Genomic DNA, 6,000 nt, shown 5'->3' with positions numbered 1-6,000 from the left:
TGTTGCCCACCTCTGGTGGTTAATGTTTTTGTTTTGGACTCTGGGTTTTATTTTTTGTATAAAACGGGTGATCTGTCCAGGGTGTAACCCGCCTCTCGCCCGTAGACAGCTGGAGAAAGGCACCAGCACCCCTCGCGACCCCACTTGGGATAAGCATGACGGGAAAAAAACATTCAAAGAGTTTTCTTTATTTTCAGGTCTATGAAAACTGAAGATTCACACTGAAGGCATCAAAACTATCTATTAAGACATGTAGAATTATATACCAAACAAACTTGTAACAAACTTGCTTTGATTACTGCTTCACACACTCTTGGCCTTCTCTTGATGAGCTTCAAGAGGTAGTCACCTGAAATGGTATGCTATGCTATTTTACCCCAAAGGCCTGATTCACACAGTCTCCTTTTAACCGTTGTTCTAGAGATGTGTCTGCTGCTAGAACTCTGTGTGACATTGACCTGCTCTCTAATCTGAGCTGCTGTTAACCTGTGATTCCTGAGGCTGGTGACTCGGATGAACTTATCCTCCGCGGCAGAAGTAACTCTTGGTCTTCCTTTCCTGGGGCAGTCCTCATGTGAGCCAGTTTCTTTGTATCGCTTGATGGTTTTTGCGACTGCACTTGGGGACGCTATCAAAGTTTTGCCAATTTTTCGGACTGACTGACCATTTCTTAAAGTAATGATGGCCACTCATTTTTCTTTACTTAGCTGCTTATTTCTTGCCATAATACAAATTCCAACAGTCTATTCAGCAGGACTATCACCTGTGTATCCACCTGACTTCTGCACAACACAACTGATGGTCCCAACCCCATTTATAGAGCAAGATATCCCAATTATTAAACCTGACAGGGGACACCTGTGAAGTGAAATCCATTTCAGGTGACTACCTCTTGAAGCCCATCCAGAGAATGCCAAGCTTACTCCTTGAATGAGAAGGTTTGTCCAAACTTTTGGTCTGTACTGTTTATATATAGAAAAACAAAAACAAATTTCACATGGTTATCAACAGAACTATAATGTAGAGTACAACCTCTCCATCAGTTTGTTTTTTCCTATAATGGTTGTGTATTTTGTGAAATAAAAAGTATTTGGTCTGTCACAGATCTGCATGTAATTTTGAATGGGCAGCCAAGCAATTAACTTTTTTGGTCTTCCACTGGCAAACCCGTCACTTAGCGCAATTTCTAGTTTGATTTTGTACTTATGTGTTGTTTCATTTAGCGCAGGTCTTTGTCTCATGCTAGAAACAGACTGGAAATTATGTTGCAGTCAACTTTCTTGTCTTCCAGCTGGAAGGCATTAGTAACCTGATGTCCTTGCTTCTTGTTGTGCTCAGAGAACAGCATACAAGTATTTCCTCATATTTTACTGATCCAAAGACAGCTACAGCAGCTTTACTAACAAAAGCTACATGAAAAGTTTAAATGAATCAGCGGATGGATTACCAAAAAGAGAACAAAAAATGTTATTCAGTAGCTATTACTGCTTATGGTCAGGCTTATGGTCAGGTTTAACAGATGATTAACTGTTTTTCAGAGGATAGACTTAATCAGACTATCAAGCTCAAATGGGAGAAAGCCTTAGCTTCCCACTCTGGCAAACTCCAGACCATTTTTCTGGCTGCCTAATGTTTGAGTAATATGACTATAGAACCATAGGACTTGTGTGAGTATTTAGGACTATATTTAGGGCTCCTCTTAAAGGCAAACTATGCAACTATGTGTTCCATATCGTTTTGGATGATTAAATGAGTCATTTCAGGTTGAACAAAGGTATTCTCGGCCGCCCTGGTGGTCTGTGGGGGAAATACTGCACTTGCAATTGCAGGAGCACCGACCCGCACCCACAGGCTCAGAAGTCTCGCGAGAGTCAGTCTTGCTTTACGGCGAGAACTGCTAGACGCCCCCAGTTAAAAGCATTCTCGTTGCTAGCACATTGGCGATCTTTGTGCAGTTATGCTACGTTCACGCAGCAAAAGCAGCAAAATCGCGTCTGCTGCTTCATTTTTGCTGCTTGTACCAGTTAGTTCTGACCCGTGGCTGAAGCAGCTTTGCTGCTCTGGCTGCGCGGTGCAAAAGTGTGTCTGACGCGCGTTGGGCGGAGCTTCACTATCCTTTCTCTGCCTTGCAGCTATATTTGCTGTGATCAGTGGGAATAAAGTAGTTTTAATATGTGTTTAAGTGAGAAAAAACACCTGAAAACGTAATCAGTGCAGTCAGTTCATTCAGATTATTATCCTGCCTTCAATATTTTTTCTGTCGGAGCCGCTCAGACCCCCACATACCAGCGGTTCGCCGACAGTAGGGATCCCTTTATCAGCAGCCTCTGGCCGGGTCGCTTCCTCGCGGTTCACCGCTGCAGCTGGTAGGTGTTTTTCATCTAAATAATCCAAACTGCATATTCTGCCGGCAGATTTCTGCATTTTAAGTTAATTTAGGCGTCAATAAACTGTTTAAGAGGAGTGATCATCAGCGCTGTGTCTCTCTCCCTGCGTCAGATGATTAAACGCGCCTGACGCACTGCTTCAGCTGCTCAGACGCGCTGCGCCTGCTGCTCAAAACGCGCCGCGGGACCTTTTGCTGCGCCTTGACGCACGTCAACCATTGACTTTGCATGTAAACTCGCTGCTTCTGTCGCGCCAGCTGCGGTGTGAACGCAGCATTATTCATTCGTTGCGTTCGCCTGTCTGCTAAGCTCAAAACAACCGCGCCTGGCTTGACGGAGAAACCAGGAGAACAGCTGTGCATATTTACGACAGTGCCCTTTTACTTTCGCCCTCTGGGGGGAGCCTCGCTGGAAAATCAACACCGGTTGCATAGTGTACCTTTAAAAACACATTTTTTACTGGGGGGGGGGCTTTTGGCTCAATCTGAGAGGTTTCACTTTGTTTTATTGTGTCTGTATATTAATATGTGTTTTATCTTCGATCCTTTCTATTTTATAATTACATTTTATTTTATGATTATGTACAGCACTTTGGTCCTGTCGGTGTATAAATTGCTTCATAAATAAAGTTGGTATGGTATGGTATGGCATGGCATGGCATGGCATGGTATGGTATGGTATGGTATAGAACAGTTGCTGCTAAAACTACCAGTCACAGTTTTCAGAACACAAAATATTAATCTGGCAGGAAAGCCATTTATGCTGTATTGAATCTCAAGAAAACCAGAGCTGTTTCTTTTTTCTGAATTTTGAAAAGACGTTTCTCCTGCAAAGCAGTATTCAAATAAATACAATGGGAACGTTTTGCTATCAGATCCAGTGATTTTTGGCACTTAGCATTACCTTTTTTATTTGAGAGCCTGCTGCTTGTTTAAAATACACTGTTTCACAATAATTCTTCCTGTTGAAAGATGATCCAGAAGGATATCTACTGTGTTTAGGCCTCATACAGAGGTAGCCTGAGGCAACGGTGCATGCTGGCTTGGGAATAAGACCAAGCTCATAACAGAATTTAAGCTATATCACATATTAGGTTAAACTTGCATGTTTAACTTAGATGTGTCAGTTCCTCTTGTTTGAGGAAAAGAAAGTGTTGATGGCTGTGAAGTGCAATGAAAAGACTCATGGCTTTAGAAAGATTTTAAAAGGAAAGAGTGTGCCATGTGTTTGTATTCAGCTTCCCCCCTCCAAGTCACTATTTTATAAGAATCACTTTTTCTCCAAATCAAGCTGCCATCTGTTTGGGTGTCTCTTCACAGTTGAAATAGAATTGTCTCTCTTATGTGAATAATAACTCCAGCTCAGTTGGATTAGATGGAGAACATATGTATTCTTTGTTTATGTCTAGCAGAGATTCTAAATTGAGTTCAGGTTTGTGCTTTGACTGGGCTATTTATGAATATGTAATGGTTAAAAACAGTATTTTAGCTGTAGCTGTATTTTTTTTCCAAATGCACTCTCTGCAAACTAGTTAGTTGAGTTTGGTAATATGTCACACCCAACTTAATGGTTGACTGCTGTTGGATGTGTTGGGTTTTCTGATTGTTGTAGTCAGGGGCCAGAGAATTGTCTCCAAGTACAATATAACCCTATCAAATCAAACTAGCGATGCCGCCTAAACTGTTTCTGCATGAGGATTTATTAGCTTTCCAGACCAAATAGTCATCTGATAAAACAACTTTTTTCAAACGGTTGTCGTGTTGCATAAGTTACTTGCTGTAAACTGCAAATAAAACTTGCATCATGGTTCTGATGACTAACAGTTATCCCATCAACAGTATCTCCAGCCCAATTTGTGGATCTTTACACCTCAGAGTTACTATAGCCCTTTTGACCTATTCTCTGATGATGCTCTCCTTGACTAGCCTTGCAGTGTAGGTTAAAGAGCATATCTTATTAATTTTGCAGTGTCACTCACTGTCTAATAGTTTCTGTCTTCTTTACAGGCACATTTAGACTTCATATGATAAGGTAATGTTCCCAGATGACATGACTCAGAACAGACCTGAACAATTTAAAAGTAACCGAAATCCTTGTATACTTTCCGACACTGGCTAAGGAATGAGAAATATCAGCTCTAAACAGGAGAAAAGTTTTCATATTCCAGCAAAGCTCAAAAGACAGCAGCAGCTCCTGTGATGACAGTAATCCTCTCGTAAATCAGATGACCACCTGTAGACAGTCTCTCTTAGTAAAAACAACTGCAGACAACTGGAAACCATCTGGTCTGCATCAGAATGCCATTGCAGGTGTCATGGCAACACCCATAAGGAGGAAGTCAAGAGCAATGGTGGGAAACTAATCTGTGTAGCGCAGGACTAATCAGCACAGCATGAAGGAGCCCTGTTTCCAATTAAATAGATCCTTCAGCGCTTGTTTGAATTGCAGGTTTTTGTTGAGTGTCTGTCTGCCTTGCTTGCTGCCAGGTTCTTGCTCCTACAGGTGTAACAGATTCTTACATTTTAAAAATGGAGCAACAAGGATTTAAGGTCAGACCTTTTTTTTTTTTACTTTTTGCACTTTTTCACTGATCATGATGAGATTCTACTCAGTTGATGTCTTCATTGGCGAACATTAGGAGCGAAGCTTTAGAATCAAAGGTGGAACAAATCTGACCCAGCCGGAAATTGACTTTATGAGGTGTGGCACAAACTAAAAAAAAAATCAGGGTACAAAGTAAAAACAGATAGTTTTTTTAATTGGCTGAAAAGTATCAATGGAGTGATCTGATATGTCTGTTGTATTAAAATGCTCTGTGATTAGACTGCAAACACATGAAGAAGATGGTTAAATTAAAGCATGGAGACTTAGGTGAATGTGTCTGTCCTTTTAAAAACTGCCTTGATATGTGTGTGAGATAAAGAGGATTGAAGCCGGCATTCTTAGCAGGCTGAGAGGAGGAAAAACAGGGGATAAGAGTCTCTTCAAAGAGCAATGAATTAGTTTAAGAAGCCAGTACTTTTAAGAATGTATACCAGAATAGGAACAGGGAAGGTTGTGTGTGAGAAGACTGTGAGTTACTTAGGGTAGTAGGAGGGTGGTGGGGTTATCTTGTTGAAACTTGGAAAGAAAAAGATCCTTCTCCTTTAGAAAAAAGGCTTTACCTAACATTAGGCAAAAGTGTCCATCCGGATCTTGATCCCCACTCTATGGTCCCTGAATTCCTGTTTCCACTTGTCTGTTTTGACAAGTTTTTTTTTTCTTTTTTTTGTCTCATTTTTCAGCATTTTAGGCCTTGACTAAACTCATTCCCTTCTAAATAGGCTAATTGTGTTCAGTTGACTTCCTTAGATGCACCAAGGCCTTACGAGTTAATCACCCAGGAAAGCCTCTTAGTGACAGTTATGCCTTAATTGCATACCAGACTGTGGACATCAATTTGGATGCAGCACATCCAGATTCCCTCAGCATGAGACTGAAGGTTTGTGTCCAAAGATTTTAGGAAGAGAGATAACATGCACATGCAAAATTGTAGTAACAGTTTGCATGAACTTTAATTAGAACAAATTAGCATCGAGTTACCATTTTCTATTCTATACAATTTCATATTCTT

The sequence above is a fragment of the Cyprinodon tularosa genome, unplaced genomic scaffold (assembly GCF_016077235.1).
Source record: "Cyprinodon tularosa strain WSP-4 unplaced genomic scaffold, ASM1607723v1 ctg125, whole genome shotgun sequence".
Taxonomy (NCBI): Eukaryota; Metazoa; Chordata; class Actinopteri; order Cyprinodontiformes; family Cyprinodontidae; genus Cyprinodon; species Cyprinodon tularosa.
The sequence above is the reverse complement of the archived record's forward strand: the minus strand, read 5'-3'. Positions refer to the sequence as shown.